The 25,929-nt window shown below is 45.5% G+C and overlaps 1 pseudogene; it reads right to left on the minus strand.

The window, feature by feature from the left end:
- Positions 1-3,428: 3,428 nt before the first annotated feature.
- Positions 3,429-8,598, minus strand: LOC149276997 (long-chain fatty acid transport protein 3-like; annotated as a pseudogene).
- Between the last annotated feature and the right edge of the window lie 17,331 nt (positions 8,599-25,929).

The following is a 25,929-nucleotide window of genomic DNA, read 5'->3' on the forward strand; positions in this document are numbered from 1 at the left end:
GTGGCAAGCTGGGGGTGAGATGTGCATAACTGGGGGGCAGGTTGGCAAATAAAAGAAAATATAAACAAGAGGCATTTTTCTCATAGTTTTTATTAAATATGAAAAAATAGTTTACATAAATTAATATTTACTAGTAAAACTTTTTTGGGTATTTTGGTAAAACTTAGTTTGAGAAATAATGTGTTTTGGGTTCTTGTACCTTAAAATATAGCTTTAATTATTATGTCAGTAAAATAAGAAGGCAAATAGAGAAATGCCATTGTGATAGAGATAAAAGTGTTAATGACACATCTTAATGTAAATTATACATTTTTATTTTAAATAAAGGACAAATTTGCATAGTTTTTTTTATCCGATTACTCGTTTAATCGAAAAAATAATCGGCTAACTAATCGATTATGAAAATAATCGTTCGTTGCAGCCCTATACTGGCCCAACATGCCGAATGCGATTAGAGACTTTGTTAGTCGTTGTTCAGCATGCAATGAATATGCATAGACACAACAGAAAGAAGCCATGATGTCGCATGTGCTGCCCACCTGACCTTGGCAAATTGTAAGCATGGAGTTATTGAATTATGCAGGGCAAGATCTTCTAGTAATTGTTAATCACTATTCTGACTTTTGGGAGATTGAGCTCCTTCCCGATCTGTCTGCTGAAACTACGATCAAGCATTGTAAAGCACAATTTGCACGTCATGGACAGCCAGACAGAGTAATCTTGGATAATGGACCTCAATTTGTATGTGAACAATTTAGACGGTTCTCTACAGATTGCAGGTTTGAGCATCTTACCTCTTCCCCCACAAGCTAACGGCAAAGCGGAATCAGCTGTAAAGATAGTAAAGAATCTTTGCAAGAAGGCCAAGTATGATGGAAATGACCCATGGAAAGCCATTCTACATTGGAGGTACACCCCAACCAAAGGCATGGACAGCAGTCCTGCACAGCACTTGATGTCAAGGAGACTGAAGACTTCATTGCCAGCGGCCAACAAATGACTTAAACCTTGTGTTGTAACAGGTGTACTGGAGAAATTGCGACGGACGAAACAGATCTCCAAACTGACATACGATGTCTCTGCCAAAGACCTACCTGAATTAAGTGTTGGAGAACCAATCCGTATGAAGCCACTCCCTGGTGATAGGACTGGTCGCTGGAGACTGGGTTCCTGTGTTCAATGGGTTGCTCCTCGCTCATATCTTGTAGATGTGGAAGACAGTCTCTATCGCCGCAATCGAGTTGACCTGCGAGTGGCAGAACAACTCACCGAACAAACCTATGAACATCCTGCACGAGACTCTACCGAGGCGCTCAATGCCCTTAGTCCTACTGGACCACGTAAGCAAGCCAGAGAAAATACTGCTGTCATATCATTAGGATACAATGAGGATGACATAATGCAGCCGCATGTACCAGTATGTTCTTCTGTGTCAAACACACCAGCCAGGAACGATGGCAGCCCCTTGTCAACACCTTTTGGAGCTGAACAGCTTCCCCAGGCAAAATCCGTGTGGCCCTGCATAGCGGTCAAGTTTCAGACCACCAGATAGACTCGATCTGTAGTGTATCTACCAGTAACACACTATGTTAGACAGTTCAGATTCTGTTTTAGGTTAATTGCTTGCAAATTCTGGATTGAATGCAAAAAAGGGCAATGTTATGAAGTTATTATGCAAATACTGTGGCAGTTTATTTATGGCAATATTGCATTGCCTTGTACTTCCCGTTTTCCTGTTTCAACCTCTGACCTGGATGTAGTTATACAGTTTAACATGATTCCTCAAACTAACAGTTTACAGTGTCTTCATTTCTTTACATGAAACAATCTCTGCCCTCATAAGCAAATATTCCCCTACTTGATCCTTAAGTTCTTCCCATGGGCTAAGGCTCTCCTCCTCACTTATCACCTCTTCATTTTCCCATCTACAAGATGGTGCTTCCCCGTACCTCTGGAATCTACTTCCACTGAACCTTCAGCATTCACCCTCCCTTTCAACATTCAAGAAAAATCTTAAAACCCACTTCTTCAGAGAAGCATGCTGCAGAGGTTCTCGATGACTAAATTTTTATGCAATGATATTTTAGTTTTAGTATTTTGTATTTATATTTTGCTATTTGAAGAGGGAATAAAATGGTCACAATTATGGTTTCTCATTATAAAGCTAAAAAATGGCTTCTGTTTATTGCAAACGTTCCGTGTACAAGTTATTTATCGTAAAAGAGGAAGAAAAAAGAAAAACTACGGAAAATAGCTGTATATTATGTAAAATCAAACAACTTTACAAACCGGTGAGACACGCCAGTCCGAGCGTGTTTGTGGGAGACATTGTCATTGAGTATTGTAGTCTGTGTGTAGCGCATGCACAAAAGGCAGGGTCCTGTTACAGCCCCCACAGCAATGTTACCTTTTGAAGTTCAAACCCACATGTTATTTTCTTTTAGCGGTTTTATTAATATATATTTCTGTTTTGTAATAACTTTTCATGTCCTTAATGAAACTTGAATGCAGATGTCAGTGTTGACGAAGGGCGGTGGATTCAGCAGCCGCTGCTCCCCACTTTAGTATTAAAACACCCCCCATTTTTTTTTTCTTTTATTGGCTGCCTTGTGTGTGTTCCTTTTATTTTTTTTTGTTTGTATTCCAACTTTGTGGCTACAAATTTGGATTCAAGTTCCTGAGCTGTACATTTCCTGTCCGCTGCTCAAGGGGAAAAAAAAACATGAAGAAATGTTAAAAAAGAAAAATGTTTTTTAAAAAACCAAACCATTGTATTATTTATTACTTGCAAGCTCTGTTAATAAAGAAAGAAACCGTTTATAGTTTTTTATTTGATCATGTAATTCATTTGGGGTCTGGGGGCTGATTTACATAACAAGCCCTGGAATCTGTCCACGGGGTCTGTATTATGAGGGCTCAGCAGGGTAAAGGGTAGTTTCTCAACCACAAGAGAGCTGTACGAAAAATACATCCAACCATCGCCCCCTAACCACACAATCCTAACCTGTAAAGCTGCTTGAGAGGGCCATTAAATACCCTCCCCACACACCAAACTGTTTAAATAAAATGAAAAAGTCATCAATCTGTTCCGCTTTAATATGAGATTTTGTTACCATTTTATAGTAAAATATAAAATAATACGAAGGAAGACAAAAATTCACAAAAACGTCTGCGCATTGTGTCCCGTAAGTTACATTTTTATCAAAAGATAAATTTACAAAACGATTCCCAGGCTTTTCCGTGACGTAACCATTAGAAAATGCTGGAATGGATACCCCCCACTACTACCTCCCGCTAAACCCTGAACTCCAAGTCCATGATCCGATGGTACAGATCCTCTGTGAGGGGCCACTTACAGTGACCGCTCTCGTCCACTCCTGGACGCGCAAGGGAGAGAAACCATCCTTGACCAGGCGGAGCTTCTGCTGTTAAAAGGTCCCCGTGCACTCCATCGCCTCCTACAGAACAACGTACAGGGCTTAGCAACCACACGGATACCATGCACCAGTAACCAATCACACAGGGGAATGGCATACACCAGTAACCAATAGCACAGGGGAATCGTATACAGCAGCAGCCATTCACACAAGGGAATCCCATACACCAGCAACAATTCACACAAGGGAATCCCATACACCAGCAACCAATCACACAGGGGGAATCCCATACACCAGTAACCAATCACACAGGGGAATCCCATTCACCAGCAACCAATCACACAGTAACCAACACCCAGACTCACCATCAATCGTATGAACCGTGGACAGGCGTACGAGGTAATGGACTCCACTACGTGGGTGTAAAGTCTCTCCAGGTCCAGCCTGTGGCCGCGGCGCAGAGTCACAGATGCCATGCCGGCCCGGCACTCGTGTCCTGGAGAAAAAAAATCAAGTGAAGATTCACCTTCCACAATCTATGAGGGCAGCAAATATTGGGGGGTATGAGAGGGTCGTGTTACCTGGGACCACTACACCAAACACATTGACCTCCTGGAAGAAATCCAGCCCACTCAGGATCTACGACACCTCAGTGGTTGCCACGTTCTCTCCCTTCCATCTGCAATAGGATTATACGAAAACGAAAAGGATTTTTTAGTTTCACTCCAATGTCCATTAAAATGGAAGCTCGCCTGCCACGTCACGGCAAACCTCTTAGGCGAGTCCTACACTGAACAATTCACCTTGCTGCTTTGAGCTAAAGAGAAAAATATCTAATGAGACAGAAAGGGGTATTCTCTGAACCCCTAAACACTTATTAGCCCTTACACTTATTAGCCCTTAATAGGGACCACATGGGATGGGCGGCAGCACTTGTAACCTAGCTGTGAAATACAAAATTGAAAAACAAAACACACAGAAGAAAGCCCTGCGCTCAAACTCTTGGGTAGTAGCTATGGCTATAGTAGTCATCAGCCCAAAATACATAGAATAAACAACAAAAAAAATTGTTACCTGCGCACTATGCCAAATCCCTATGCTTATTTAGACAAATGAAGGTTTGTATACGAAAACGGCATCAGGGATGGGGCAGGGAGATTGTATCAGGGACAGGGCAGGGAGGCTGTATCAGGGGCAGGGAGGCTGTATCAGGTATGGGCAGAGAGGCTGTATCAGGGGCAGGGGGAATGTGTCGGGGCAGGGAGACTGTATCAGGTATGGGCAGGGAGACCCCTTACAAAAAATTACTGCAGTTTTTCTGAAGTAATACTGCAGTTTTTTGGACATGAAAAAACTGCAATACTGCACTTTTACTGCACATTTACTGCACTTTTTTTTTTATATTGCAAACCTACAGTTGTACTTCAATGTACTGCAGCTTTATTGCATTTGTACTTCCTTACAAAAATAACTGCAGTAAAACTGCAGTACAGTGAAGTACAAATGCAGTAAAACTGCAGTAAATCTGCAGTAATACTGCAGTAAAAGTGCAGTATTGCAGTTTTTTCATGTCCAAAAATTTTTTTCGTAAGGGACTGTATCAGGTATGGGCAGGGAGACTGTGTCAGGGGCAGGGAGACTGTGTCAGGGGCAGGGAGACTGTGTCAGAGGGAGGAAAAGGTGACCTCCACATGCTCAGTACCTGAAGGTGTCTCCAGTGCGGTCCCGGAAGTACACGAAGCCCAACTCATCCTGCATCATCAGGTCTCCTGTATTGAAGAAGCAGTCACCGACCCAGAAAACATCCCTTAGCAGCTTCTTCTCAGAGAGCTCCCGGCTGCCCACATACCCCAGGAAGGGTGACATGGGGGTAACTGGAGAGATGAGAAGCCTGGTCTCTCCTGCAAAGACACAAGAGCATGAGGCCAGCTGCACATACAGGCCAAAAAGCATCAGCCACAGTAAGAACCCCAAGAGCTTTATACAGCATCACCAGGTGTACTCAGCACTTTACAAATGCAACACCATAACTAGCAGGTAAATAACGTCCGCGAGAGAAAAATTAGAGGGACACAAGTGTTATGGTAATGGGGGACATGGATCCCAGATAGCCCACAATGTGCCTCAGACCTGTCACAACCACGGGGTCCAAGAATAAAGGCAGTGAGAGGGGCCACAGAGGGCACGCTACAAGCAGGTGTAAAGAGCCTTACCTGTAGCTGGTTTGTTAGGTACCGGTACAGCTCCCCGATGTTCTGAAACACAGTCATGTTATATTTACAGCAATCGCTCCATAACTGGGTGGCAGAGAATCGTTCCTCCAGTACAAGTGAAGCCCCTGATTGGGGAGGAAAAAACATGAACGACATACGCAGCACCAGGAACGTAGACATCCCCTAATGCCCAACATGGAGCGCCCGGACGGCTCAGCAGCATCACTGAACACTCACCGATACCGATGCAGCCCCCGATGCCCAGTAGGGCTCAATACTTGTGATATAGGGGCAGTGACATGTAGATGATGTCATCAGAGTGTGCCCAGCACAACTGGTGGAAGGGGTAGCACATTAGGGTTTTCAGGTGGCTGATCCGAGCCGCTTTCGGTAACCCTAAAAAGCGGCAACAAGAAAGGGTACAGTCACGGCCACACCCTACAGGAGGTACTCAGTGACATGATACCACGCTGTGGAATATGACGGCACTATCGTAATCAATTTTTGGTAACACTGGGTGCCGGAGATGAAGATACAGATGGCGGTGTCCATTGGGTTTCTTGGCACCCTCGGCTGGGAAGGAGGCTCAGCCTCTGAGGTCTCGTCTATCATTTTCTGAAGGTTCCTGACATCATCGGGGTATTCCCGGGGCCAATGACCCAGGTCTTTATCCCAATCTTCCGCAGTTCGGGTAGAATCTCCTGGACAGCTTCAAACAGGTCTACGGGGAAGAGGATCATGAGAGGCAGCAACTTCAGCATCCCACAGTTACCCCCTGTGCAAGCCAGTGTCCCCCATTAATAGCCACTTTATCAACTGGTACCTCCCACTATTCCGCGTGTGATCTGCATTACCCCCATCCCCACGGTGACACCGCTCATTCTCCTTAATACCCCTTTATTCCATTTGTGGCCCCACATTCTCCCTCAATACCCCGTTTTTCCACCCTGTGCCCCATTCTCCCTCAATACCCCTTCTTCCACCTGTGACCCCATTCTGCCTAATACCTCTTTATTCCACCTCTTACCCCTCTTTCTCCCTCAATGCCCTTTATTCCACCCTGTGACCCCAAATTGTCTCTCAATGCCCCGTTATTCTACCCTGTGACCCCCCATTCTCCCTAATACCCCTTTAGTTCACCCTGTGACCCCCCCCCATTCTAGGGCTGCAACCAAAGATTTTTTTCATAATCGACTGGTTAACTGTTTCTTTTCATATAGTCGGATAAAAAAACAACATGCAAATTTTCCGTTTATTTCAAATAATTTGAACAAAGAATAAAAAGCGTAAAGTTTCCATTAACGTATCTCTATCACAACGCATTTCTCTAACTACCTTCTTATTATACAGCCTTTTATAATAATTAAAGCCACAGGAACCCAAACCCCATGTTTCCCCAACTACCTAAAAAACGTTTTATTAATAAATATTCATTCACATCTAAACAGTTTTTTCATATTTCATCAAAACTATGAGTGAGAAAAAAACATTTCTTGTTTTTATTTCCTTTTCTTTGCCAACCTGCCACCAGTTATTTCCCCCCATAAGCTTTATACCCCCTATATGCCACTCTGCCACCAGTCGATATGCCTTATAGACCCCTGATACGCAGCTCCCCACCCCCGATACGCAACTCTGCCCCCCCCCAAAAAAAATCACTGGTGTCTAGTGGGTGCAGCTGGTGGGGGGCTGCGCGAAGTACTTATACAAACCCCCGCTGCTGGCCGGCACCGGAAAGGTCACGTGACGCTGGCGTTCCGTCACAGAAGCCAAGGCAGGAGAGTAGCGTCGGTTTGTGTCATCATCACATGACAGGGACGCTCAGCAACTGCCAGGGAGGAGGATCCAGCAGCTCTGCGGAGATCAGGCTCTTACAGGTACTGTCCGATCAGAATATACGGTAAGACCAGGGGCATTTTATCCTATATTCCATAAAATTCATTCAACTAATCCGTAATGAAAATCTTTAACAACTAATCACAAATAACAACGATTTTCATAATCGTTTCTATTGATTAATTGTTACAGCCCTACCCTATTCTCCTTCGATACCCCGTTCTTCTACCCTGTGCCCCCCATTCTCCCTCAATACCCCTTTCTTCCACCCTGTGACCCCCATTCTCCCTAATACCCCTTTATTCCACCTGTTACCCATCATTCTCCCTCAATACCCCTTATTTCCACCCTGTGACCCAGATTGTTTCTCAATACCCTTTATTCTACCCTGTGACCCCCATTCTTCCTAATACCCCTTTAGTTCTCCCTGTGAACCCCCCCATTCTAGTGCTGCAACTATAACTAATAATCAATTAGTTAACTGGTTGTTTTAAAAATAATCGGATAAAAAAACAACATGCAAATTTTCCGTTTATTTCAAATAATTTGAACAAACAGAATAAAAAGTGTAAAGTTTCCATTAGCGTGTCATTTATCTCTATCACAACTCATTTCTCTAACCGCCTTCTTATTATACGGACTTAATAATAATAAAAGCCACAGGAGCCCAAACACCATATTTCCCAAACTACCTAAAAAACATTTTATTAATAAATATTCATTCACATCTAAACTGTTTTTTCATATTTCATAAAAAACTATGAGTGAGAAAAAAACATTTCTTGTTTTTATTTCCTTTTCTTTGCCAACCTGCCCCAGATATGCCTTACTCCCTCTATATGCCACTCTGCCACCCATATATGCCTTATACCCTCTGTATGCCACTCTGCCACCCAGATATGCCTTATACCCCCTATATGCCACTCCCCCCGATATGCCTTATACACCCCTGACACGCCACTCTGTCCCCCTGATATGCGTTATGCCCCCCCAAAAAATCACTGGTGTCTAGTGGGGGCAGCTGGTGGGGGGGCTGCGTGAAGTACGTAGACAAACCAGCGCTGCTGGGCGGCACTTTTGCGGGAGCCTTTATAACGGAGCACCGGAAAGGTCACGTGACGCCGGCGCTCCATCACAGAAGCCACGGCAGGAGAGTAGCGGTGGTTTGTCATCACATGACAGGGACGCTCAGCGCTTGCCAGGGAGGAGGATCCAGCAGCTCTGCGGAGATCAGGATCTTACAGGTACTGTCCGATCAGAAAAGGGGTATTTATCAGAGCATTTACTCTAAAAACCCCTCATCTTATATTCCATTTATTTATTATATCAATCCATAATGAAACTCTTTAACAACTTATCACAAATAACAACGATTTTCATTATCAATTCTATTGATTAATTGTTGCAGCCCTACCCTATTCTCCTTCAATACCCCTTTCTTCTACCCTGTGACCCCCCCATTCTCCTTCAATGCCCCTTTCTTCTACCCTGTGACCCCATTCTCTTTTAATACGCCTTTTATTCCACCTTGTAACCCCCCATTCTCCTTCAATACCCCTTTCTTCTACCCTGTGCCCCATATTCTCCCTAAATAGCCCTTTATTCCACCCCGTGACCCACCACATGCTCCCTCAATACCCCTTTATTCTATCCTGTGCCCCATATTCTCCCTAAATAGCCCCTTATTCTACCCGGTGACCCCATTCTCTTTCAATACCCCTTTATTGCACCCTGTGCTCTCATTCTCCCTTAATACCACTTTATTCCACCCTGTGACCCCCACATGCTCCCTCAATACCCCTTTCATCAATACTGCTTCTTCTACACTGCGACCCTCCATATCCTTTTATTCAACCCTGTGTCCCCCATTCTCCCTAATACCCATTTATTCAACCCTGTGACCCCCTATTCTCCCTAATACCCCTTTTTTCTACCCTGTGACCTCCCCATTCTCCCTAATACCCCTTTAGTCTACCATGTGCCCCCATTCTCCTTCAATACCCCTTTATTCTACCCTGTGGCCCCAATTCTCCCTAAATACCCCTTTATTCTACCCTGTGATGCTATTCTTTTTCAATACCCCTTTATTCCACCCTGTGACCCCCCATTCTCCTTCAATACCCCTTTCTTCTACCCTGTGCCCTCATTCTCCCTAATTACCCCTTTATTCCACCCTGTGACCCCCCATTGTCCTTCAATATCCCTTTATTCCACCCTGTAACCCCATTCTCCCTTAACACCCCTTCTTCCACCCTGCGACCCTTTATAACGGAGCACCGGAAAGGTCACGTGACGCTGGCGCTCCGTCACAGAAGCTACTGCAAGAGAGTAGCAGCGGTTTGCCATCACATCACAGGGACGCTCGGCGACTGCCAGGGAGGAGGATCCAGCAGCGCTGGGGAGATCAGGATCTTACAGGTACTGTCCGATCAGAATATAAGAGGAACGGTATTTATCAGAGCATTTACTCTAAAAACCCTCATTTTATATTCCATAAAATTCATTATTCCTCCCTGTGCCCCCCATTCTCCCTAATGCCCCTTTATTCCACCCTGTGACCCCATTATCCCTTCATACCCCTTCTTCAAACCCTGCGATACCAATTTATTCCACCCTATACCCCCATTCTCCCTAATAGCAATTTAATCTACCCTGTGACCCCCATTCTCCCTCATACCCTTGTATTCCATCCTATACCTCCATTCTCCTTAAAACCGTTTTATTTCACCCTGTGACCCCATTCTCCCTTAATACCCTTTTTTCCATCCTGTGACCCCATTCTCCGTAATACCCGTTTATTCTACCCTATACCCCCATTATCCCTAATACCCACTTATTCCATCCTGTGACCCCATTCTCCCTTAGTACCCCTTTATTCTACCCTTCAACCCTCCATACCCCTTTATTCCACCCTATGCCCTCATTCTCCCTAATACCCTTTTATTCCACCCTATACCCCCATTCTCCCTAATGGCAATTTATTCTACCCTGTGACCCCATTCTCCATCAATACCCTTCCTTCCACCCTGTGACCCTCCACACCCTTTTCTTCCACCCTTTCACCCTATTCTCCTTAATACCCCTTTATTCTAACCAATACCCCCTTTCTCCCTAATACCCTTTTATTCCACCCTATACCCCCATTCTCCGTTATACCCTTTTATTCCACTCTGTAATGCCCCATTCTCCCTATTACCCTCTTATTCCACCCTATACCACATTCTACCTAATACCCGTTTACTCCACCCTGTGACCCCATTCTCCTTGTTACCCCTATATGCCACCCTATACCCCCATTCTCCCTTAATACCCCTTTATTCTACCCTATACCCCATTCTCCCTTATACCCCTTTATCCTAACCGATACCCCATTCTCCCTAATACCCCTTTATTCCCCCCTGTGACCCCCTATTCTCCCTTACTACCCCTTCTTCCACCCTGCGACCCTCCATACCCCTTGATTCCACCCTGGGCCCCCGTTCTCCCTAACACCCCTTTATTCAACCATGTGACCCTTCATTCTCCCTCAAAACCCTTTTTGTACCCTATGCCCCCATTCTCCCTAATACCTCTTTCTTCTAACCTTTGACCCCATTCTCCCTTATTACCCCTTCTGCGACCCTCCGTACCCATTTATTCCACCCTATACTCCTATTCTCCCTCAAAATCCCTTCTTCCACCCTATACCCCCATTCCTTTTATTCCACCCTATACCCCCATTCTCCCTAATACCCCTATATTCCACCCTGTGACCCCCATTCTCCCTATTACCCATTTGTTCCACCCTGTGTCCCCATTCTCCCTTCTTCCACCCCATGACCCTCCATACCCTTTTTTTCCATTCCTTTGACCCCATTCTCTCTAATACCCGTTTATTCCATCCTGTGACCCCATTCTCTCTAACATCCCTTTATTCCACCCTATACCCCCATTCTCCCTAATACCCCTTTATTCCACCCTGTGACCCCCATTCTCCCTATTACCCATTTGTTCCACCCTGTGTCCCCATTCTCCCTTCTTCCATCCCATGACCCTCCATACCCTTTTTTTCCATTCCTTTGACCCCATTCTCTCTAATACCCGTTTATTCCATCCTGTGACCCCATTCTCTCTAACATCCCTTTATTCCACCCTATACCCCCATTCTCCCTAATACCCCTTTATTCCACCCTATGATCCCATTCCCCCTTATTACCCTTTCTTCCACCCTGCGACCCCCCATACCCTTTTATTCCACCTTGTACCCCCATTCTCCCTAATAACCCTTTATTCCACCCTGTGACCCCCCATTCTCCCTATTACCCTTTTGTTCCACCCTAAACTCCCGTTCTACCTGATACCCCTTTATTCCACTCTGTGACCCCCCATTCTCCCTATTACCCATTTGTTCCACCCTATACCCCATTCTACCTAATACCCCTTTATTCCACCCTGTGACCTCATTCTCCCTTAATACCCCTTCTTCCACCCCACGACCCTCCATACACTTTTTTTCCATCCTGTGACCCCTCTACCTAATACCCGTTTAGTCTACCCTTTACCTCCATTATCCTTAATGCCCATTTATTCCACCCTATACCCCCATTCTCCCTAATACCCTTTTATTCTAACTGATACCCTCATTCTCCTTAATACCCCTTTCTTCCACCCTGACCTCCATTCTCCCTCAGTACCCTTCTTCCACCCTATACCCCCATTCTCCCTAATACCCCATTATTCCACCCTGTGACCCCATTCTCTCTTAATATCCCTTTTTCCATCCCACGACCCTCCATACCCTTTTTTTCCATCTTGTGACCCCATTCTCCCTAATACACGTTTATTCTACCCTATACCCCCATTATCCCTAATTCCCATTTATTCCATCCTGTGACCCCATTCTGCCTTATCACCCCTTTATTCCACCCTATACCCCTTTATTCTACCCTGTGACCCCATTCCCCCTTATTACTCTTTCTTCCACACTGCGACTCTCCATACCCTTTTATTTTACCCTGTGGCCCCCATTCTCCCTATTATCATTTTGTTCCACCCTATGCCCCATTCTACCTAATACCCCTTTACTCCACCCTGTGACCCCATTCTCCATTTTACCCCTTTATTCTACCCTATACCCCATTCTCCCTAATATCCCTTTATTCCACCCTGTAACCCCCCATTCTCCCTATTACCCTTTTATTCCACCCTATACCACATTCTACCTAATACCCCTTTACTCTACCCTGTGACCCCCCATTCTCCCTATTATCCTTTTGTTCCACCCTATACCCCATTCTACCTAATACCCCTTTACTCCACCCTGTGACCACATTCTCCTTGTTACCCCCTTTATTCCACCCTATACCCCCATTCTACCTTATACCCCTTTATTCCACCCTGTGACCCCATTCTCCCTTAATACCCCTTCTTCCACCCCACGACCCTCCATACGCTTTTTTCCATCCTTTGACCCCATTCTACCTAATACCTGTTTATTCTACCCTATACCCCCCATTATCCCTAATGCCCATTTATTCCATCCTGTGACCCCATTCTCCCTTATTTCCCCTTTATTCTAACCGATACCCCCATTATCCCTAATACCCCTTTATTCCACCCTGTGACCCTCCATACCCTTTTATTCCACCCTGTGCCTCCCATTGTCCCTAATACCCCTTTATTCCACCCTGTGACCCCCCATTCTCCCTATTACCCTTTTATTCCACCCTATACACCATTCTACCTAATACCCCTTTACTCCACCCTGTGACCCCATTCTCCGTGTTACCCCTTTATTCCACCCTATACCCCATTCTCCCTAATACTCTTTTATTCCACCCTATACCCCCATTCTCCCTAATACCCTTTTATTCTAAAAGATACCCTCATTCTCCCTTATACCCCTTTATTGCACCCTGTGACCCCATTACCCCTTATTACCTTTTCTTCCACCCTGCGACCCTCCATACCCTTTTACTCCACCCATTCTCCTTGTTACCCCTTTATTCCACCCTATACACCCATTCTCCTTGTTACCCCTTTATTCCACCCTGTGACTCCTCCATGCTCCCTATTACCAATTTGTTCCACACTATACCCCATTCTACCTAATACCCCTTTATTCCACCCTGTGACTCCATTCTCCCTTAATACTCCTTCTTTCACCCACGACCCTCCATACCCTTTTTTTCCTTCCTTTGACCCCATTCTCGCTGATACCTCTTTATTCTACCCTATACCCCCATTATCCCTAATGCCCATTTATTCCATCCTGTGACCCCATTCTCCCTTATTTCCCCTTTATTTAAAAAAATACCCCCATTATCCCTAATACCCCTTTATCCCACCCTGTGACCCCATTCCCCTTTATTACCTTTCTTCCACCCTGCGACCCTCCATACCCTTTTATTCCACCCTGTGACCCCCTATTCTCCCTATTACTCTTTCTTTCCAGCCTATACCCCCATTCTACCTAATACCCGTTTATTCTACCCTATACCCCCATTATCCTTAATACCCCTTTATTCCACCCTATACCCCCATTCTCCCTAATACCCTTTTATTCTAACCGATACCCTCATTCTCCCTAATACCCCTTTCCTCCACCCTGCGACCCTCCACACCCTTTTATTCCACCCTATACCCCAATTCTCCTTAATCATCTTTTTCTAACCGATACCACCATTTTCCCTAATACCCTTTTATTCCACCCTGTGCCTCCATTCTTCTTAATACCCCTTTATTCTACCCTGTGACCCCCCATTCTTCCTATTACCCTTTTGTTCCACCCTAAACTCCCGTTCTACCTGATACCCCTTTATTCCACCCTGTGACCCCCCATTCTCCCTATTACCCATTTGTTCCACCCTATACCCCATTCTACCGAATACCCCTTTATTCCACCCTGTGACGTCATTCTCCCTTAATACCCCTTCTTCCACCCCACGACCCTCTATGCCCTTTTTTCCATCCTGTGACCCCATTATCCCTAATACCCATTTATTCCATCCTCTCACCCCATTCTTCCTTATTACCCCTTTATTCCACCCTATACCCCATTCCCTCTAACACCCCTTTATTTTAACCGATACCCCCATTATCCTTAATACCCCTTCATTCCACCCTGTGACCCTCCATACCCTTTTATTCCACCCTATACCCCCATTCTACCTAATACCGATTTATTTTTCCCTATACCTCCATTATCCTTAATGCCCATTTATTCCACCCTATACCTCCATTCTTCTAATACCCCTTTATTCCACCCTATACCCCCATTCTCCCTAATACATTTTTATTCTAACCGATACCCTCATTCTCCCTCATACCCATTTCTTCCAGCCTGCGACCCTCCACACCCTTTTATTCTACACTATACCCTAATTCTCCTTAATACCCCTCTATTCTAACCGATACCCCCATTATCCCTAATACCCCTTTATTCCACCCTGTGACCACATTCCCCCTTATTACCCTTTCTTCCACCCTGCGACCCTTCATACCCTTTTATTCCATCCTGTGACCCCATTCTCTCTAACATCCCTTTATTCTAAACGATACCCTCATTCTCCCTAATACCCCTTTGTTCTATTCTGTGACCCCCCATTCTCCCTTTTACCCTTTTATTCGACCCTGTAACCCATTCGCACTATTACCCCTTTGTTGCACCTTATACCCCATTATCCTTAATGCCTATTTATTCCACCCTATACCTCCATTCTTCTAATACCCTTTTATTCCACCCTATACCCCCGTTCTCCCTAATACCCTTTAATTCTAACCGATACCCTCATTCTCCCTAATACCCCTTTCTTCCAACCTGCGACCCTTCACGCCCTTTCATTCCACCCTATACCCCAATTCTCCTTAATACCCCTTTATTCTAACCGATACCCCCATTTTCCTTAATACCCTTTTATTCCACCCTGTGACCCCCCATTCTCCCTAATACCCCTTTATTCCTCCCTGTGAACCCATTCTCCCTTAATACCCTTTTATTCCACCCTGCGACCCTCCATACCCTTTTATTCCACCCTGTGCCCTCCATTCTCCCTAATACCCCATAATTCCACCCTGTTACCTCCCCTTCTCCCTTAATAACCTATCTTTCACCCTGCGACCCTCCATACCCCTTTATTCCGCCCTGTTACCTTTTACTCTCTCTCAACACCCCTTTATTCCACCCTATACCCCCACTTTCCTTAATACCCCTTTATTTTACGCTATACCCCTATTCTCCCTTATACCCCTTTGTGCCACCCTGTGACCCCATTCGCCCTTATTACCCCTTTTTCCACCCTGCGACCCTCCGTACCACTTTATTCCACCATATACCCCCATTCTCCCTTAATACCCCTTCTTCCACCCTATACCCCACTTTCCCTAATACTCCTTTATTCTACCCTATACCACAATTCTCCCTTATACCCCTTTATTCCACCCTGTGACCCCATTCCCCCTTATTACCCTTTCTTCCACCCTGTGACCCTCCATACCCTTTTATTCCACCCTTTGCACCCCATTCTCACTAATACACCTTTATTCCACCCTGTGACCCCCCCATTCTCCGTCAATAACTCTTCTTACACCCTATACCCCATTCTCCCTTAATACCCTATCTTTCACCCTGCGACCCTCCATACCACTTTATTCCACCCTGTGACCGCCTGTTCTCCCTCAACACCCCTTTATTCCACGCTATACCCTTTCTTCCACCCTGTGACCCCATTCTACCTAATACCCCTTAATTCCACCCTGTGACCCCATTCTCCCTAATACCCCTTTATTCTACCCTGTGACCCCATTCTCCCTTAATACCCTTCCTTCCACCCTGCGACCCTCCACACCCTTTTATTCCACCCTGTACCCCCATTGTCCGTAATACCCCTTTATTCTAACCAATACCCCCATTCTCCCTAATACCCTTTTATTCCACCCTATACCCCCATTCTCCCTAATCCCCCTTTATTCTACCCTATGACCCCCCCATTCTCCCTATTACCCTTTTATTCGACCCTATACCCCATTCTACCTAATACCCCTTTACTCCACCGTGTGACCCCATTCCCCCGTATTACCCTTTCTTACACCCTGCGATCCTCCATACCCTTTTATTCCACCCTGTGCCCCCCATTCTCCCTAATACCCCTTTATTCCACCCTGTGACCCCCCATTCTCCCTATTACCCTTTTATTCCACCCTATACCCCATTCTACCTAATACCCCTTTACTCCACCCTGTGACCCCATTCTCCTTGTTACCCCTTTATTCCACCCTGTGACCCCCCCATTCTCCCTATTACCCATTTGTTCCACCCTATACCCTATTCTTCCTAATACCCCTTTATTCCACCCTGTGACCTCATTCTCCCTTAATACTCCTTCTTCCAGCCACGACTCTCCATACCCTTTTTTGCATCCTTTGATCCCATTCTCCCTGATACCTGTTTATTCTACCCTATACACCCATTAGCCCTAATGCCCATTTATTCCATCCTGTGATCCCATTCCCTGTGACTCCCTTAATACCCCTTCTTCCACCCCACGACCCTCCATACGCTTTTTTCCATCCTGTGACCCCATTCTCCGTAATTCCCGTTTATTCTACCCTATACCCCCATTATCCCTAATGCCCATTTATTCCATCCTGTGTCCCCATTCTCCCTTATTACCCCTTTATTCCACCCTATACCCCATTCTCTCTAACACCCCTTTACTCCACCCTGTGACCCCATTCTACCAAATACCCCTTTACTCCACCCTGTGACCCCATTCTCCTTTTTACCCCTTTATTCCACTCTATACCCCATTCTACCTAATACCCCTTTATTCCACCCTGTGACCCCATTCTCCCTTAATACCCCTTCTTCCACCCCACGACCCTCCATACCCTTTTTTCCATCCTGTGACCCCATTCTCCGTAATACCCGTTTATTCTACCCTATACCCCCATTATCCCTAATACCACTTTATTCCACCCTGTGACCCCATTCCGTCTTATTACCCTTTCTTCCACCCTGCGACCCTCCATACCCCTTTATTCCACCCTTTGACCCCCTATTTTCCCTATTACCCTTTCGTTCCACCCTATGCCCCCATTCTACCTAATACCCGTTTAGTCTACCCTATACCTCCATTATACTTAATGCCCATTTATTCCACCCTATACCTCCATTCTTCTAATACCCCTTTATTCTACCCTATACCCCCATTCTCCCTAATACCCTTTTTTTCTAACCGATACCCTCATTCTCCCTAATACCCCTTTCTTCCATCCTGTGTCCCCATTCTCCCCTATTACCCCTTTATTCCACCCTATACCCCCATTCTCCCTTTATTTTAACCGATACCCCCAGTATCCCTTTTACCCTTTTGTTCTACCCTGTGCCCCCCATTCTCCCTAATACCCCTTTATTCCACCCTGTGACCCCATTCTCCCTTAATACTCCTTCTTCCACTCCACGACCCTCCATACCCTTTTTCCATCCTTTGACCCCATTCTCCCTAATACCTGTTTATTCTACCCTATACCCCCCATTATCCCTAATGCCCATTTATTCCATCCTGTGACCCCATTCTCCCTTATTTCCCCTTTATTCTAACCGATACCCCCATTATCCCTAATACCACTTTATTCCACCCTGTGACCCCATTCTGTCTTATTACCCTTTCTTCCACCCTGCGACCCTCCATACCCCTTTATTCCACCCTGTGACCCCCTATTTTCCCTATTACCCTTTCGTTCCACCCTATACCCCCATTCTACCTAATACCCGTTTAGTCTACCCTATACCTCCATTATCCTTAATGCCCATTTATTCCACCCTATACCTCCATTCTTCTAATACCCCTTTATTCTACCCTATACCCCCATTCTCCCTAATACCCTTTTTTTCTAACCGATACCCTCATTCTCCCTAATACCCCTTTCTTCCATCCTGTGTCCCCATTCTCCCCTATTACCCCTTTATTCCACCCTATACCCCCATTCTCCCTTTATTTTAACCGATACCCCCAGTATCCCTTTTACCCGTTTGTTCTACCCTGTGCCCCCCATTCTCCCTAATCCCTCTTTATTCCACCCTGTGACCAGTGTTCCCTCTAACCGGCTTAAAAACAATCAAGGGTTGCAGGAGGTCTGTTAATGCAGACCTCTGATCCTGCTCCCTTGCAATGTGCGCGGCAACTGATGCTGTGTGTCGGGATTTGATTTCATATCCCGGCGCACAACACTGAAGCCACGAGCACTGCCTTCACTGCATCGTAAGGACAGGTCACAGAAGAAGAATAGGAAGAACGAAGAGGAGGAGGAAAAGTGACAAAGAAAAGGTAGGAAAACATTCAGTGAGAGTGGATTAGTAAGTGTGTGAGAGTGATGGGTGTTATGCTGTAGTTTATGCTGAATGTTTGTGAATGAGTGTGTGTGTGATAGCATGGATGTGTAAGTGTGGGGGGATAGCATGGCATAGGCAGGCTGTAATCACATTCCTATCATGCCCAGGCTCCAGCTGTTAGCAATTATATATATATATACCGTATATTCCGGCGTGTAAGACGACTGGGCGTATAAGACGACCCCCAACTTTTCCAATTTAAATATTGAGTTAAGGCTATACTCGCGGTATAAGACTACCCCTCTACCCAGTATACACCAACCAGCCAATCACGGCAAGCGATGTACCTTACTGGTGATTGTCTGGTTGTTGTATACAAAGCCTGCTTGGATTGGGTGGCATATACTACCCGGCGTATAAGATGACCCCCGACTTTTGAGAAGATTTTCACGGGTTAAAAAGTCGTCTTATACGCCGGAATATACAGTATATATATTTATATATATATATAATATTGTTGTTGATTTTTTTGTCCAATTTTGGTGTGTTAACCACACCACATGCACATGTCTGTATCTCAGGCATCTTAGCAGCTACATGCCCCAAACAAGGCTTGTAAAAGAAGAATAAAAAGTATTAAGTTAAAAAAGTAAAAATGTAAAAGAAAATGATTTGGGGCTCTCTAAAGGCAGATAAATAAAGATCAAAATTGCCTACAGACCCCCAAATTAAATAATCTAAACATAAACTAGTTAAAAAAAAAAAAAGTTTAAGTATTCTAGCTAAATGATCACTGTGGTAGCCAATGTTACCACAGTGATCATATAGCTATGAAAAGTCACATTCCCTTTTTAAAAATGGCTGATGCTAAATTTTAATCCCATGATCCCTTTTATCATGGGGTTAAATTTAGCCAATGGTAGAGGGAGGCAATTTTTGAAATCCTGATGAACTGCAAATATTATTAAAATCAGCCATTTAGCCTGTGTGTTAGGTGAGTAACCATCTCATCCCTGGAGCTCCTTGCATTTTTACCAGAACACTTATTTTTGCTGTAAAAGTGTTTTTTTTTCTCCCTTTACAATAATTTCTTTGGAATTGTAAGGGGAAAGAATGGTGTGTGCTTTTGTGAGTGAATGTATGGAAAGTATGGTGTTTGCTTCTGCGAGTGAATGGAGATATGAAAGGCGTGTGAATGGTCAGTAATTAGGGTTGAAGCCTTGACGTGGCATTACTGCTCACATGGTTATCCATGTGCTAATTCAACCAATTTGAGTGTCTGTAATGGTTGTGTGGGTAATTTAGCATTAGGTTAGTCAATTAGCTGTTTAATTGCACACATAATCCCTATACACCTGGAGACACAAATCAACATGTGGCTATGGTTAGAAGAAACATATTTTCTAGCCAAAGTGACATATTCCATCATTATTTGTGCACTCAAATGAGGGGCTGCATGTATTATAACAAGACTGGAGTGCGCAAGACATAAATGAACTTGTCGTTTTAATTTTTTTGTGTGTGTGATATTCACTTATTTGTTGTGCACGTCAGATTTGTGATACAAATATAAATAAGACCTCATTTGCTGCAGTTGGGGGTGTAGTTTCTAGAAATATATAGTTTTGTTGGCATATTTTAACATCCCAAGCAGCTAGAGCTGTTTAAATGACGGCAGCCATGCATTAAATTTAAAGATGTCTCACTCTCCTGTGACAGGGCCAGGCTAGCTGGCTCATGTGTCAAATGAAGTTTAGCCGGGTCACGGAGCACTTTTGTGTCCGGTTCCGTATACCGTGACCCGGTACTATATTATATTGTGTATTATCGTGTAACCAGCCCAGAGACTGATGTGGCTTCAGCTCCAGCCTTCAAGGAGACAATCCTATAATCTGGTTGGGGCTCTTAATCAGCCAACACAGCCCTGTCTGCCCAGACGGCCCCCTCACTACATGGGGGATAACACAGGTGGGGGAACCCATTGTATCCCTTAATCCCCTTACCTGATACATCCCCTGTATACTGACGGGATTTGTGATGGGATGTGGCTGATGGGATTGGGGGTTGGGTTTGGTACACATTGCATTGAGATTGTATATAAATTCTGTGTGTTTGTAATAAAGAGAGTTCTTGGTTTACTACGAATGGAGGTCTGGATGATCCGTGGATAGCTGAGTGCTATCCGTATGAGGGACTGACTGGTGATTCCTCAGCCCTCAAACAGGGGTACCCAGCCTTGGGTACGGTGACCCTGTAACATCTCCTCCCCGCGATCCCCCTGCACTGATCACACTGTGATCCCCACAGACTTGCATAGAGATCACTGCGTCTGTGCCTCATCGGAGGACAGGATATCCCCTGCAGGTTTGGAGAAGCCTTTGCTTTGTTTTGCAGGTATGGAGCAGGAAATTGTGGAGCTGTTGGATGGGATTCGGATGGCTACACGGGAGCGGATGGTTGAGGGAGCGGCTGGCACCCATGTTGCAGGATGGTGTGATGCCTTCGTCAGGTCGGCCTGTGAGACGAACGAAACCTCAGGAGCGGTTGAGCCCCGACGCACTGTCGGTAGGATGGCGTGTGAGGAGTCGCTCCAGTGAGAGAGGCGAGGAGAACAGCGGAGGTCGCAGCGGAGCCAGTGTACGAGGGAGCGGTGCAGTGCGGACGCCATGCGGTTTGCAGCGGGTGATTGCGGCATGGAGGAGTGGTGAGGAAGACCTGGCTGGTATCGGCGGCAGTTACACCAGCAGGTATGGAGCAGTGCGCGCCGTGGGCCCCAGCAGGTCAGGGGGTGCTGTCAGGTCGGCGGAGGTAGTGGCAGCAAGCATCGTGGTGACCAGAGCGTCTGGCCCTGACATCCAGGGTGGCGGGAATGTGACAGTTGGCCCCACTGGTGACGTGGGTGCAGTGTATGACTCGCATAGGGTTAGTGGCGGCCCCCGGGGCATTTGCAACAGGCCTTCAGATGGGGGGGGGCGCTGTTTCTTCGAATGCAAGGCTGTCTGAGGATGATGGGAGCATGACGATGGGCCACGGGCGCCCTCGTGGTGCTGTTAGGGAAGTGGCCGGACGCCGCGAACGGGATGCTGGGACTTTTGATGAAGAGAGAGGGAGGCAGGTGGGCTCTGGGTTTTGGACTTTGTGAGGAGAGTGAGGGGGAACTTGGGAGGTCGATGGGTTTAGGCAGGGATATGGGTCGTGCTTCTATTCGCTCCAGATCGCCTAGCGGGAGCCATGGGAGGGAGAATGCAGGTCGGATTCGCTTTAGATCCAGAATCCCTGTCAGGCAGAGTTCTCAATCTCGGGAGGATCTGCATGCTGTGCCTTGGCTTTCCTCTCCTTCTAGGTCTAGCAGTCCACGGAGGGTGAGTCATCAGGACCAGCAAGGACGTCCAGCTGTGGCCACTGAGAGTGACAGGAGTGCGGCCTTGCCAGATGCTTTGCAGGAGGGCAGTGGTCGGGACGTAGCCTCAAAGTCAGGCGTTACGGCCAGAAGTTCAGGGGGTGAGTTGCAATCTTCGGTTAATCCACAAAGTTTGTTGGCTGGTTTGCGGAGTTTGTTGGGGTTTCTGGAGAAGGGGTCCTGTAGCGGGTTTTGGTCAGGTTTGGTCTCCGTCGGGATCGGGGCAAGCAGGGGTTGCTTCTTTGTCAGTTCCAGAAGTGGAGGGTGTTTCAAGCGGTGAGGTGTCAGCGGTTGGTTTGAGCTCTTTGGAGGTTGGTGGTAAGAGGGCAGAGTTGGTAGGTGGGATTCTGGATGCGGCTCGGCAGAGTGCGTACGTTTCTTTTGCTAGTCCTTTAGTGGTTCATTTGAAGCAGGAGGTTAGGGATGAAATTTGGAAAGGTGATTTTGTGGAAATGTTTTCTCTCCTGCCTCTTATGGAAGAAGGAGGAGGAAAAGAAAAAGCGTTATAGGAAAATTTGTAAGTCGTTTGGGAATTGGTTGAGAGGTTTCTGTATTTTGGCTAGTGTGATTGGGTAGAAGGCCCCTTACTTGTGCTCTTCTCTTTTTTTGTTATTTAGACGGTATTTGGGAGGCTTATCGTACTTATGGGGTTTTAGCATGGTGGAAGTATGATGAGCAGTTTGGCCAGCAGTTGTCGGCTAATCCGGGTATGCGGAGGGACCAAATGGGCCTGCCGTTGTGAATGAAGCTTATGATGGCCCGGAAAGCTCAGCTCTTTCAGCAAGGGGGCGGCGTGGGAGGGCACGGTTCTGCAGCGGCCGGTAACAAGAAAGGTTTCTGCTGGCTGTTTAATGACAGTCAATGTAAATGGGGGACTGCTTGTAAATTCAAGCACGAATGTTCCGGTTGTGGAGGTTCCCGTAGTCTCAGCAGGTGTTTCAAGCGGGGTAAATCAGGTGGTACCTCAGGATCAAGGGATGAAGGGCTGCTTTCTCTGGGGTGAACCCCAGTGAGGTTAGGCGCAATGTTACCGTGGCTAAGCCACTACGGTAATCTCGAAGCCACTAGGTTTTTGATGGAAGGTTTTCGTTCTGGTTTTTATATTCCGATTTGAGTTTCGTCAGCTATGAAAGCTGACCTGGAAGTTTGGGATGTGGTTTTGGAGCATTTTAATGGGAAAGTGTTTTTTCGCAGGGAATCGTCCGCGGAAGAACTGGAGTTTTTTACAGATGCTTCCGGGAGTAAAGGCTTTGGGGCCTATTTTCAGCGGCAGTGGTGTGGCACATGCTCAGCCCGAAACACCACATTAAGAGACATACAGAGCAGCAAATTTTCGTAATAACCAGACCACCCCCATCGACAATGCAGACAACCGATTCACCGCATGCACCACTGCCATGTTGTCCGTGGAAAAACACCACCTTCATATCCCGAAAGAAATCACCCCACAGGGACAAAAGGAAAAAACGCCAAGTTGCGCATGAGCAGACTGCCCTTCCATGTTTCAGGCCAACGTACAGTGGTCACTGGGGTTAATGTGGTGCTGCCAATGTTCATACGGTTAATATGTTTAAATCGGGGGTCATTGTTTATGAAAGGGAAATGTGTTTTAAATATTGACTTTTAAATATTGTAAATTGTTAATAAAGCTGTAGAAATTATATTTGCACTCAATAAAGGTGTGTGTGTCTTTTTGGGGAAATGTTGGTTTGTGGGTATGATTATCCTGGGGCACATTCGACTATGCGCCTGTCAAGGGTAGACCAGGTAAATCTCCAGTGGGCAGCTGCAATCTAGTAGAGGTGCTCTGGGAAAAGTGCAAGCATGAGCCAATTCCTCTTGGCATTTCTTAACTGGAGGAGAGATTTATTAGTTTAAAAGGTAGTTTTCATTAACCCACTCTACCCTAGTAACCAAAATCTTACTACGTTTATTCAATCTCAATTCCCATTTTTAAATTTAGTGTGTGAACATGTTATACACACTAATTGAGTAAGTACTCACTGAAAATTAAAACTTTAATACATGAATTCATTTAAGATAATAACCAATTTAAAATTAAAATATACATTTTTTTGTGACATTTAGGGCTTTAGAACGTTTGTTCCTCACAAACTTTTCGTGTAAGACTATCATAACATCCGGTTTCATTAGGATTTATTGTTAGCTACATACAAATCTAAATCAATAGCTATAGGTTAGCTGCCAATAATAAAGATTTAATTTACCGTATTTGCTCGATTATAAGACAAGGTTTTTTCCAGAGCAAATGCTCTGCAAAAATAACCCTCGTCTTATAATCGGGGTCATCTTATAATCAGACCTCAAATAGGTCTGATTATGAGACTAAGATCCAGATCCCCCGCAGCGCTGCATGGGACCTGGATCCTCCTGTCTTATGCTCCCCCCAACTTTATCGGTGCTTCTGAGTCCCTGGTGTGTAGCCAGGGCAGCGTGTAGACGTCTAAGGGATTCGCGTAGGCAACTTCCGCTGCAGCCGGAAAGAGGTGCGGTTAGCAGCGGGGGTTGTCTGCGTTTCTGTAGGCAGATTTCTCTATGAAATGCCTTTTAACCCCCTTAATGCCACTCTGCCTCCAGAAATGCCTTTTAACCCTCTATACGCCACTCTGCCCCATAATATGCCTTTTAACCCCCTTAATGCCAGAGTGGCATATAGGGGTATAAGGCATTTATGAAATGCCTTTTAACCCCCTTAATTTCACTCTGCCTCCTTAAATGCCTTATACCCCTATATGCCACTCTGGCATTTAGGGGGTCAAAAGGCATATTATGGGGCACAGTGGCATATAGAGGGTAAAAAGGCATATCATGGGGCACAGTGGCATTTAGAGGGTTAAAAGGCATATCATGGGGCACAGTGGCATTTAGAGGGTTAAAAGGCATTTCTGGGGCAGAGTGGCAAGCCTGGGGGCAGATGTGCATAACTGGGGGGGCAGGTTGGAAAATAAAAGGAAATGAAAACAAAATATTTGTCTCAATCATAGCTTTTATTAAAAAAAATAGTTTACATGAATTAACATTTACTGGTAAAAACTTTTTTCCTATAGGGTTGTCTTATATTCATGCTTTTTCTTTTTTTCCTAAATTAATATTCAGTTTTTGGGGGGTCATCTTATAATCGAGCAAATACGGTATGTGTGTAATTGTATGGTGTTAGCAGGGCCGGCCCAAGACATAATGCCGCCTGGGGCGAAGTTTAAAATGTCACCCCCCCATTATCTACCTTTACTCTCCCTCCCTATTATCTACCCTATCCCCCCCCCCGCGGCGAGTCTCCCTGCTCAGTCTCGGTGCCGGCTTGTAATGCTGAGCGCCGGAAAAGACTTCATCTTCCGGCGCTCAGCAATACAAGCCGGCACAGAGACCGAGCTAGAGGGCTCGCAGAGGAGAGAGAGGGGCGCCGAGCGGGTACTGACAACTTGGTAAGCGAAGACCACTCGGCGCCCCTCTCTCTCTTCCTCTTTTAAAAAAAAAAAATGTTAATGTATTCAGTTAGAGTGTGTGGGGGTGGTGTATAGTGTAAGTGTGCATATTTGGCCAAACATATCTTCTAAAAGCCTAGAAGCTACAGGGTATTTTATGAGGCAAATACTTAGGAGATTGTGCTAAAGCACTGAAAGGTGAGAAAATGTTAAATTAGATAGGAAACTCAGCTAGCATTAAGATCCATACAATGTCTTAATTGTCCCCTAATATTACTTAATAATTACATTAATATAAACTCTTTACCTTCAAACAAGTTGCCAGAGTTGCAGTGTATTAAGTCTCTTC

This window comes from Sceloporus occidentalis, unplaced genomic scaffold (genome assembly GCF_023333645.1).
Source record: "Sceloporus occidentalis isolate IW3139 unplaced genomic scaffold, rSceOcc1.0.p SCAF_222, whole genome shotgun sequence".
NCBI classification, from domain to species: Eukaryota; Metazoa; Chordata; class Lepidosauria; order Squamata; family Phrynosomatidae; genus Sceloporus; species Sceloporus occidentalis.